At 28.7% G+C, this 12,383-nt stretch overlaps 1 protein-coding gene across 6 annotated transcripts in view; it reads left to right on the top strand.

The window, feature by feature from the left end:
- Positions 1 to 12,383, top strand: part of LOC142320410 (stAR-related lipid transfer protein 3-like) — a 207,669-nt gene that overhangs the window by 90,249 nt on the left and 105,037 nt on the right. For 3 of the 6 annotated variants that reach the window (XM_075358120.1, XM_075358117.1, XM_075358123.1), the window contains exon 1: positions 11,711 to 11,847. The exons of 1 other annotated variant lie outside the window; for it this stretch is intronic. The gene's annotated coding sequence lies outside the window, so the exon portion shown is untranslated. Of the gene's footprint in view, positions 1 to 11,710; positions 11,848 to 11,949; positions 12,023 to 12,051; positions 12,214 to 12,383 lie in introns of those variants that run through there. 2 more of the 6 variants (XM_075358118.1, XM_075358119.1) reach the window with 2 other exon arrangements.

The following is a 12,383-nucleotide window of genomic DNA, read 5'->3' as shown; positions in this document are numbered from 1 at the left end:
ATTGGACTGTTTCTCGATAAAAATTATATTAATTTTTTACTTTAAAATATCTATATAATTTTTCTAATGAATGTAACATAAGAAATATGTTATATACTTCTGAGGTACAAGAAGTACCTGTCAGAACGCAATTTTTGGAGAAATGATGTTCACTGTACAGCCAGTTATGGTGAAACAGAGTAAATTTTTCACTTGTAGTACTGAATATCATCTGCATTCTGATTGGCTGGCATGCTGATATGCACCATTATAATAGATTTGTAAAGAAGTATAATCTAAAATCCATTTACTTCTCATTTTCCCAAGAATCACAGCATGAAATGCTTATTATTCTTTGAAACAACAATGCAATTTTCAAATTATCTAGTTATATGTATTAATTTAAAAGGAATAAGGTGAAAACAAAGCAAATTTTGCTTACTGTTTCAATAACTCGAAAATGATTTATTCTATAACAAGAATGATTAAATCGATAATTTAAAAAAAAAGATTATGTCAATAAACTTTACAATAAATTTCTCAGTATTTTAATTTAATGTTGTGAAACTTAATAGTTTAATATGATTACTTAATAGTAATATGGAAAATAATATATGCAACTTGAATCAAGAGTTACTGATTCGTTCTGTTGTGTTTAAGCATGAGATAAACTAGAACATTTATACAGTTTAATTGAATTTTTTATACATTCTTTCTGGAATAAAGTATATTAGGCAACTTCTCTATGTACAATATTATTCAGATGATTCTGTGATAAAATGTAGGATTTAATTGTCAAGGTTTGTGTATCCTGACTCCACTTCTTCTATTTAAATTGTACTAAGCACAGCAATCTTGCTCCATTACAATATTTTGAACCGTTCAGTTCTGCAGACAGCTGTTTTTTTAACATAAATACTATAATAACAAAAGTAATGTTATTCGTATGCAATCATCATGAAATGGTATTTTAATTCTTTGTCATCATTATGTTTACACTGATATCAACAACAACATCTGAAAAATAAGAAAAAAGTGGTGAATACATCCAATTATAAGCTCAACAGAGAGGGGGTTTGCAATTCCTCATGGAAAGCTAAAATAGCATCCAGATTTTTTTTTTTTTACTATTACATACAGATTGTCAACAGATTAATTTCATAACCTTCTTTCTGTAGTTCATGGAAAATTTCAACATACGAACACTATTATGCAGGATTGCAAAAGAATAGAAGAAAAACTGTCTGTTGTTTTATGGTAAGTGTAATGCACCTAAATAAATACAATACGATGCAATAAAATAAAATATAATAAAATTTAAGTGAATAAAATGCAGAGGAAAAAAACACAAAACAAATATAATGTGGTAGCAAGTACAAAAGGAACTAGCCATTGAATGGGAGCACACATACACAGCCAGATGGTCCAATACTGATATGATTATTTATCAAACTGGAAATGGAATAAGTTTTGTCCAAGGGGATTATGATATTGAAGATACAATCTTAGTATGGTATATTATACAACATGCAGCCACCTCTCATTTTAATTAATGCTGTATATGTTTGGCTGTCAATTTAATGAAGAATTATCTGATACAATTCATATATGGAGCCAGACCCTTATTCTTTCTTGGGAAAGTATTAAGAGACTATGTGCTACAATATAAGCTACTATGAGTTGCAATCTAGGCTATCTTTGCAAACTACTCAACTTATTTCAGTTAAACTATGTTTTTACATGCTTTAAAAGAAATTTAGTAATTTTATATTCAAGGTCATCTAATGTATGGGTGAATGTAATAATTTGTTTTATTTATTAATATCAACTTTTAAGTTGCACACAATACTGAATATTGAAGGTATAAAATAAATACTTCGTGATACAGAGTAGCTGGACCAAAGGTGCAACCATATCGAAGAGGTATCTGTTGAAAGCCAGACTAAGGAATGATTCCTGAAAGAAGGCAGCAGCTTTTTCAGTAGTCGTTAAGGGCGTAGGTCAGGACGACTTAAACGACCATATCAACATCACTCAGTCCTCTGAGTACTGCGCAGCTGAAAGCAATGGAAAACTACAGCTGCTTTTTTTCCAAGAAAATGTGGCTCTCTGCATTTTCATATAGCAATGATGGTAAAATATTCCTTGGTAAAATATTTCGGAGGTAAACTAGTCTCCCATTCGGATCTCCGGGTGGGGACTACTAAGGAAGGGGCCCGGAAACTTAAAAAATAACATTCTACGAGTCGGAGCGTGGAATGTTAGAAGTTTAAAAAAGGTTGGAAATCAGTAGAAGCAAACTTAGGCGGAATAAAGAGAACTGGCAGAAAACCTTGGGTTTCAGACGATATATTGCAGCTGATGGATGAACATAGAAAACATAAGAATGCTAGTGATGAAGAAAGTAAAAGGAACTATCGGCAATTAAGAAATGCTATAAACAGGAAGTGCAAACTGGCAAAAGAAGAGTGGATTAAAGAAAAGTGTTCAGAAGTGGAAAGAGAAATGAACATTGGTAAAATAGACGGAGCTTATAGGAAAGTTAAGGAAAATTTTGGGGTACATAAATTAAAATGTAATAATGTGTTAAACAAAGATGGTACACCAATATATAATACGAAAGGCAAAGTCGATAGATGGGTGGAATATATTGAAGAGTTATACGGAGGAAATGAATTAGAAAATGGTGTTATAGAGGAAGAAGAGGAAGTTGAGGAGGATGAAATGGGAGAAACAATACTGAGATCTGAATTTAAGAGAGCATTAAAAGATTTAAATGGCAGAAAGGCTCCTGGAATAGACGGAATACCTGTAGAATTACTGCGCAGTGCAGGTGAGGAAGTGATTGATAGATTATACAAACTGATGTGTAATATTTATGAATAAGGGGAATTTCCGTCAGACTTCAAAAAATGTGTTATAGTCATGATACCAAAGAAAGCAGGGGCAGATAAATGTGAAGAATACAGAACAATTAGTTTAACTAGTCATGCATCAAAAATCTTAACTAGAATTAGAGGAGAGTGGAAGAAGTGTAAGAAGAAGACCAATTTGGTTTCAGGAATAGTATAGGGACAAGGGAAGCAATTTTAGGCCTCAGATTAATAGTAGAAGGAAGATTAAAGAAAAAAAACCGACATACTTGGCGTTTATAGACCTAGAAAAGGCATTCGATAACGTAGACTGGAATAAAATGTTCAGCATTTTAAAAAAATTCAGGTTCAAATACAGAGATAGAAGAACAATTGTTAACATGTACAGGAACCAAACAGCAACAGTAATAATTGAAGAACATAAGAAATAAGCTATAATAAGAAAGGGAGTCCGACAAGGATGTTCCCTATCTCCGTTACTTTTTAATCTTTACATGGAACTAGCAGTTAATGATATTAAAGAACAATTTAGATTCGGTGCAACAGTACAAGGTGAAAAGATAAAGATGCTACGATTTGCTGATGATATAGTAATTCTAGCCGAGAGTAAAAAGGATTTAGAAGAAACAATGAACGGCATAGATGAAGTCCTACGCAAGAACTATCGCATGAAAATAAACAAGAACAAAACAAAAGTAATGAAATGTTGTAGAAATAACAAAGATGGACCACTGAATGTGAAAATAGGAGGAGAAAAGATTATGGAGGTAGAAGAATTTTGTTATTTGGGAAGTAGAATTGTTATAAATGGACGAAGCAGGAGCGATATAAAATGCCGAATAGCACTAGCGAAACGAGCCTTCAGTAAAAAATATAATTTGTTTACATCAAAAATTAATTTAAATGTCAGGAAAAGATTTTTGGAAGTATATGTTTGGAGTGTCGCTTTATATGGAAGTGAAACTTGGACAATCGGAGTATCTGAGAAGAAAAGATTAGAAGCTTTTGAAATGTGGTGCTATAGGAGAATGTTAAAAATCGGATGGGTGGATAAAGGGACAAATGAAGAGGTATTGCGGCAAATAGATGAAGAAAGAAGCATTTGGAAAAATATAGTTAAAAGAAGAGACGGACTTATAGGCCACATACTAAGGCAACCTGGAATAGTCGCTTGAATATTGGAAGGACAGGTAGAAGGAAAAAATTGTGTAGGCAGGCCACATTTGGAATATGTAAAACAAATTGTTAGGGATGTAGGATGTAGAGGGTATACTGAAATGAAACGACTAGCACTAGATAAGGAATCTTTGAGAGCTACATCAAACCAGTCAAATGACTGAAGACAAAAAAAAAAAAAATGTAACTATAAAATTGAATTTAAGTTTTCATTTCATTGATAGAATGTTACATGTTTAATCCGTAATGTATCAATTTTGACTTCCTCATCCAGTATAATGCAGTACTAACATATTTTGAACACTAATTTTGGTAAAAAATATTAGTGACTTTTTATGATATTTGACCTCAATATTATAAAAAATGGTTCACAGAACTATAATGATATTAAATTTTGAGAAAAGTTATATAAAATTCAAGTCAAAAACAAATCAAATTTAATTTTATGCATGTTACCACTAGGTACTAATGTACAAGATAGTAACAAATCAAATTATTACTTGGTTTGACGTTTCAATCTAATTATCGCTCTAAATTAATGTACTGGAGCTAATTTATAATAAAATTATTTTTATTTTTAGGCAACAATATTTTTTTACGTATTAGAGCAAAACACAAAGTTTCTTCCAATTATAAAACTGCTATACAGTTAAAAATTTCCCAGAATCATTCTCAAAGAACCCGTTTCACTTGATCAAGAGCTTTTTATATAAAAATTTGTATTCTTTTAATAAACTACAGAAACAGTAGCAAATGAAATGAAGAATAAGAAATTTTAATATAATAAAATATTCACATTTTATAAATATACAAAGTAAATATATCTAATGTTGTATTTCATATGAAACAAATTTACATGAAATATACATTTTAGATTCAAAACCTGAAAAGATTTAGAAAAAGCCTTTCATTCAGCAAGCATAACAAAACTTTTCCTACATCAGTAACTACGTTGTTTTACATTTAATTTAATTAAGATAATAAAACAGAAAATAGGAAAATCATACTATTATATATAGTGGAAATGTCACATCTGGATTAAGTTCCTTCTTAAGTATTTTAGGAAATACTTTTTCTCTCCATACATTAACAGTGATAGCTTCAAACACCAGTAATTCAACCTGAAAACAAATCACAAAATATTATTACTCTCTACTCTATATTTTTGTACATTAGAAAATTTTTTTCTGTTCAAATGTTAGTCACAATAATAAAAGAAATAATAAAAAACTTAATTTCTGCTTTTTTTCAAGGCAGACAATAATGAAAATTAATAATTTTTGACAAACAGAATAAGTTTATTTCAAATTAATGTATTAAATTACATCATTACATTATTTTGTTGCTCTTTTTTGGGGTACAATAGATTCATTATTAGCGCAAAGACGCATTGTTTTTAAAATAAACAAACTAGTTTACTAAAATTAAATATTAACAATAACATACCGGGTGGTCTATTTAAAATGAGACACATTTTTTTTTCTGTTTAGTCTCCGGGAATCACCATTACGTATTACTTCAAAAAATTATATGAGTGTAAATGAAGTATAGTCTTCTACAGTCTAAGATCGACAATTTCTGAGATGTGTGGTTAATTGAAACCCAACCACCAAAAAACACCGGTATGCACGATCTAGAATTCAAATACGTATAAAAGTAACTGTCTTTACTAAGATTTGAACGTTGGATCTCTCGACCTCGAAATCAGCTGATTTGCGAAGGCGCGTTCACCACTATACCAACCCAAAATCAAAAACCAATCTCAAAAACTACACATTTTAGGAAAAAATGTTTCCTATTAAAGTTTTTCCATTTTAAAAGGCAAATACGTTCACAACCTATTTTGTCCTTGATAAGGTCAAATACAGATCATTTCAAGGTCAACGTAATTTTTTTTTAAGAACCTACATTTTTTATCGCAGAATCGAATTCTTTACAAAAAAATAATAAAATTTATTTCATTTCACACTTTTTTCTCTAACAATGATAGTTTTTTAGTTATTCATCTTCAAATATGCTAATCTTTGATCATTTGCAGATTTGCAAAACACTTTAGATTTAAAAAAAAAAAAACATTAATTTAGGTTTCTCTAATCTTGCTGACATTTATAGTTAAAAAACATTCCACCATCGACTTGGATACAAATTTAAAAAATAATTGAAATTACAAAAGAATGTGATAATAACAATAAAAAATTACATTTTAGAAACATATTATACAGACAAAAGTTCAACTTGATTAATATTCAGATGGAATTTAATAATGATTTTCTTATCAAAACTGCCATAAATAGCAGTACATTTGTACAAATTATTACGTAAAATTCATATAACATTAGTACTGTACTGTATGTGTGGCTGGCCACAGGCAATATTTTATTTTTATTTTTGACTACATGTTACAAAATATGTGACAATTTTTAATGTGTAATTTTTTAAAAATCTTTGATTAACTGACGATGAGGGAAACCCTTGAAAGCACTTTTAATGTAAAAATTGGAGAAACAATAAGATAAGATAAGAAATATTGTTAGATTATGTTCTGTTGGTGGAAAGCTAAGTTTTACTTTTGTCTTGATATAATTAGTACAGAAGAAGATATGGACAAATACAATAAAAGGAGAATTAATTTTATTAAATTTATATACCATAAAGTTTACCTTCTTGTGAAAGACAATTAACTCTTTCACTTTTTCATGACTTGATTCATTGGCTTCCAAAACACTTTGTTGATGCAGCAATTGTAGACGCTTATGTTTTTCAAACCAGCTGAAAAAGCACATAAATAACTGACAATAAATTTCGTAAAATAAACATAATTAATGATTTAAAATATTATATTAATTTTGTTTGAATTGACATGTTTTTGAGATATAATTTTGAATCGGATAAGTTTGAAAATAAAGTAACAAAATTAATTCCATCTTTAGTGTTTATAATAGAATTATTTTTTTTATGTATAACAATATACTGTAGTAGAATAAAGATATAAACAAACATATCTTGTTGCTTTATGGAGAACAAAGTATACATTAAAAATTAAATTGAAAGCGATTTCATAATATTGCAATAGGCTTTAATTGAAGAGAAAGTAAAAAAGGCTTTAGCTGATAAAACCCTTTAACCTATTTATATTTTAAATCATCTACCTTCCCTAATTCTTAATCTTAGACATTTATTCCCTTTAATCTTTGTTTTAAAGCTTTTTTATAGTTCTTTTGAATCCTGTTCAGTTTATGCATTTAAACATTGTACAATGTTATAGGAAAATCTTAGCATGAAATTACAGATGCTTTTCAAAGAGGAACAAAAATAAAATAAGAGTATGAAAATTCATGAACACTACAATAATAAAACACACATCTGCACTCATGCTCCCCTATAAAAAGGACAATAATAAATACTAAGTACAAAGTGTACAAAAGATTTTTAAAAATCCATTCTCTACTTTTTGATGAAAACCTTATTTTAAATTTTATCAACATGGTGTTGCCGCAGACAAGTCACCAAAAGTAGTGTTATACAAGAAGAAGTTATTTTATTTTATGTGTAACCAGAAATTATAAAAAGTTTTTAAAAAATGATAGTGAAGTTACAGAAGACAAAACAACAGAATTGTAGGTGTATTGAGAAAATGTAATAACTGTATACTTAAGTTAATAAAATAAGATCCGTAAAATATAATGAAATACCTGAAATGCTAAGCAATTAGCAATAATAATTATAGAAAAGAAAAGAGTTTTATCAATATATTTTTCTCTGTATAAAAAAAAATAATGGCAAAATCCTTGAAAAAAGAACCAAAAAACCTGTCTTTCTAGGGCATAAAATGTGGACTTGTACTGTACCCACTGAACTGCGCTATGTGAACGACCATGATACTTCTTGTTGATATTTTATGAGGGTTTAAAATTTGTATCACTAGAAAATTCCACCAGTTGTGAAGTGAAGTAGATTATATTTTTTTGGGTAAAAATTTCATGTAGCCTTTTGAATGAAGTTGATGAAAAAATTAGGTTATTGTAAGTTTTGCACTTCTTGGGTTCCAAAATTTCTTTCAGATTAACACAAATTGCAGCCAATGGCAATTGTTTTGACTTTTCTAATGGGACCCCCCCCCCACACACACACACACTTTCCAAAAACCGGTGAAAATGTCAAAAAACACTGCAAGAAAAGTGAAGGCTAGTTTTCTGAAATGGAAAAGGTGTAATTTTTATTGAATTCATGGAGCATGGCACTAAAGTAAATACAGAAGTGCATTATAAGACCTTAAAAATTGCTATGAAAAGCAATGCAAAACAACTGATGCAACATGTTGGTTTGACTTCTGGATTTTCTTCAAACATGACAATGAAAGTTTGTGCTTCATTCACAGTACTCAAGAACTTTTGGGAAAATTTGGATAGAGAATTTTCTATAATTTTGTGTATAGCCTAGATCTAGCACCAAATGATTAAAATTTGTTTCTTTAGATGAAAACTGACTGGCAACTACGTGTTTTGTTGAAATTGTAGGAACCTTTATCAGTAAGAATACCACTTTATTCTTCCAAATCGATGGGTATTTGAAATTATTTGTAGAGAAATTATAGATATAATCTAACCAAACTTATTCTATTCTTGTTTTGCTCACTTGTCAAAGTTGACAAGTGAAGTGAGTATAGGTTAAGTTAGATTATATTTATAATTATAAGCAATGTTTACATTGGACCTCTCTCAGGTACATCTGGAAGATCTATGTTTGAATAAAATTGATGAGTAGAAATAAAAAAAATACTAATCCAAAATAGAAAACTAATCTAAGATTTAATGTTAATATGGAAAATTAGTCCTATTTTGGTAAAAATATTATTTGGTTATTGTTATATAAATATAAAAATGTATGTTTTTATTGTTATTTTTGAGAAAAAAATAAATGTGGTACTTGCTTACCAAAAAAGATCTCAATGAAGGGCTACAGGAAGGTGTTACCGAGTGGCTGAAAAACCAGGTGACAAAATGTTTCATGAAGCTCATCCACAGATATGGCAAAATCTCAATTTATTTGTTTTCTTTTTTTGTAGATTACAGGCTTAACTGCTATGGTCATTAGCCCAGATAAATTTGTAGCGTATGAAAAATGCAATGCCTAATCAGGATTCAAACCCAGAACCACTGGATGAGAGGCTGAGACACTACCACTGCTGTAGAGATCAGCAAATTTATTTAGTGAATACATGCAAAAGTAGTTTGTAAAGCACGCAAAACAATGTATTTTAAAATTGTATTAATAGATATTTTCCAACAACTGTTGTTTTTGTTATTCCAAAATGCAAGTTACTTTCTGGACAGCCCTTGTAATACATATTAAAAAAAACCTGAATTTTCTACATCTCTATTCAAAATTATTTTGTGATGCTTTTCTGACCAAGATTTACCATGATATAACTATGATTCAGGCAAGTACTGGGCAGTTCCTTTTTCATGAATGCAGTAGCATATGTACTCATTTCTTAAGTGATCTATTTTAATATATAATTATGTGCTGATCAGAACAATACTTTTATTTATTTATTGTATAAAATTAATTTTAACGGGTAAAATAGATCTGGTTGGTTGTGTAAAACTACGATTGTTTCAGAAATACAAAGTATTTACAGGATGGTTTGCATTTAACAACATGATTGCACTCACTGCATCTATCTGTAGTCTCTGAAAGTGCTTGTTGTAGGATAATAGATAGCACAGCTGTAGGCAAGGTTTATTCAGTTTTAAAAAAGTATACTTGGATTTTTTAAACTTCCCAATTTTTTAAATTAAAATTCAGTTATTTGGTTTTGTTATTCTAGATTAATGCTCAAAATTTATATTTAAGTAAACAAGAAGTTGTATAATGATAAAAATTACTCTGTAAAGAATGGCAGATATTATTTTCCTTGGAATATTAATTTTATTAGTTTCATAATAAGATTTAAATCAAAAGCATATATACAATTTTTTCAATATACCCTACAAAATACAATTACAGGTTCTTAGTCATTTAACAGAATAGCATAAGTATTTTAATTATTAATATAATGTACAATCCCCAAGAGAACCCAAATCTTCAATTTTTGATAATGAAATCTGAGAAACGTAAAAATCAATTTCTGCCGAATGTAAAATACAATCTGACATTATGATGAACAAATAACTGTAATAAAGTCAAATTTTTTCTTGAGTATAGAACTATACCTCACAAGAGAGGTTATGGCTTGTTTATTAATTGCTAAGCAACTGCAGCTAATCTTTCAAGATGATTTAGAAATCAAGCACTACAACTCATTAACCGTAAATAAACTTTGTATGGCAATTGAAAGTGTGAAATATTAAAATCATTTTTGTTTCTATTTAGCAATGTTAGTTGTGATAATCAACAACAAAACCTTAAATTGGGTTAACTTTTATCATAACAGAGATATTACAACACCAAGTTATGGACAAAATATCAGTACTAATGTAGTAGGCGATCTACCACTGCAATTACTTAGATTGCTCCACAGAAACAAGAAAATAAATAAAATTTAACCAAACCTAACTTTTAATTTTTTTTTTAACCTCCGGGACCGTTAAAAAACCGCCGTTAGGTACTGCTTCCGAGTATAAGATGAATGACCTTTTTTGTAGCATGTGAAAATGCCAGGACTGACCGGGATTTGAACCCGGCACCTCCGGATGAAAGTCTGAGACGCTACCACTCATGCCATGGAGGTCAGCACCAAACTTGACCATCTACTTTGACTAGCAAGCAAAGGTTAAGTTTTATTCTTCTACAAGATATACATATCACTTGTAATACTATGTAATAGTATCAAAAATAAATTTGTTCTAAAAAAACCTATGGTATATGAAAATAAAAAGCAAACAAACTAAAATTATAATCATTCTCATTCAATTGTTAGGGGGGCTTAATCAAGAAAAATCTAAGAATTTTTCTGTTCAATGTTATAAAACAAAGGAATTGTGTACTATGATTTTTTTGAGAATAATAAATAAATATTTAAATTATATGGTGTTAAGTAGATATATTATACTATAATAAACCATGTGATTAAACCTCTACAATAATTTAATTTTTCTTAAATGAACGCAGACTTAAATAAAATTGCCACTTTCATTGAAAAACAATGATTGCAATTTAATATTTATTTTGTATAATGTCAAAATTATTCAAAAGTTTTACGTTTATTTTCTGTCGTATTTATGTTAATGTTAAATAATTATATTAATGTAACTTCCCATTTAAAGGAAGTTATACATATTTCATACTATAAAAAAACATTTACGATATTTAGAAACTGTTAACTATACATTTTAGTTTTTACTAATCATAGTGTTTAATCATATATAACTTAACAGTTAACCACACAATGGTATCATGCTGCGTAAAGACTCAGTACTAGTAATTTTATTTTAGAATTAATTTTGAATAACGTAATCTTTTATTGAAATGTATAAAGTAAACAAAAAGTTCTACAAGCTATTTTATTTTTACGAATATAAAATATTAATATACGTAATAAAATATTATTTTTTTAAACAAAGTCAATATCGATTGATAGTAAGTATAACCACTAATCTTTCAAGTCAATAGTATCGATATTCTTGATTATATATTTAACGAACTCTCTACCTTTACTTTTTACGTTCTGTCTATGAATCGTTTGAATGACAGATCTACTTAACGTAATATCGAAACCTACTCGATAATTTTGCAACGGCATTACATTCACACGTAGGAATTTGTATTTTTGACGTTAAACAGCAAATTGCACCGTGGATTACTTTTTAATGCAATGGTACTATTTTATCAATATTTTTATTATAACTTGTCTTAATATGTATGAAATACTCTGTGTAAACGTATTCTAAGGGATAATGCAAAATTAATTTTATTTTAGGATGCCGTAAGGTTTCAACACTGCGACCAACAGGTGTTTACGTGCCAGAAGTTGTGTTAATGTTTGTTATAAAGTACGTTTGAAAGTAATTAAGAAACAGCTTATCTTGTTCTGTGTTTTTTTATAAATCTTTAATTATGCAAAATAGAGATTCAAATTCAATAAATTATTATTTTATTGTGCATAAAATTGTATTATATTTTTTCATATTTTTATTTTCTTTTAGTTAAATCTTAGCATTTCTGTTTTAAACATGCTCTTGAGGTAAATTAATGTGTTTTATTTTACAATTTATTAATATTTTTAATGATTTACTTTACTCTTTCATCTATTTTATTTATGCAGGCATTTTTAATTATTATTTAGAACACAAGATGAATGTGTAGGTAATTCTGGTATATTTATTTCAACATTTTTTTAACTGATGAACATTA

This window comes from Lycorma delicatula, chromosome 2 (genome assembly GCF_047948215.1).
Source record: "Lycorma delicatula isolate Av1 chromosome 2, ASM4794821v1, whole genome shotgun sequence".
Classification (NCBI taxonomy): domain Eukaryota; kingdom Metazoa; phylum Arthropoda; class Insecta; order Hemiptera; family Fulgoridae; genus Lycorma; species Lycorma delicatula.
This window is presented reverse-complemented; position numbering and strand designations above follow the sequence as displayed.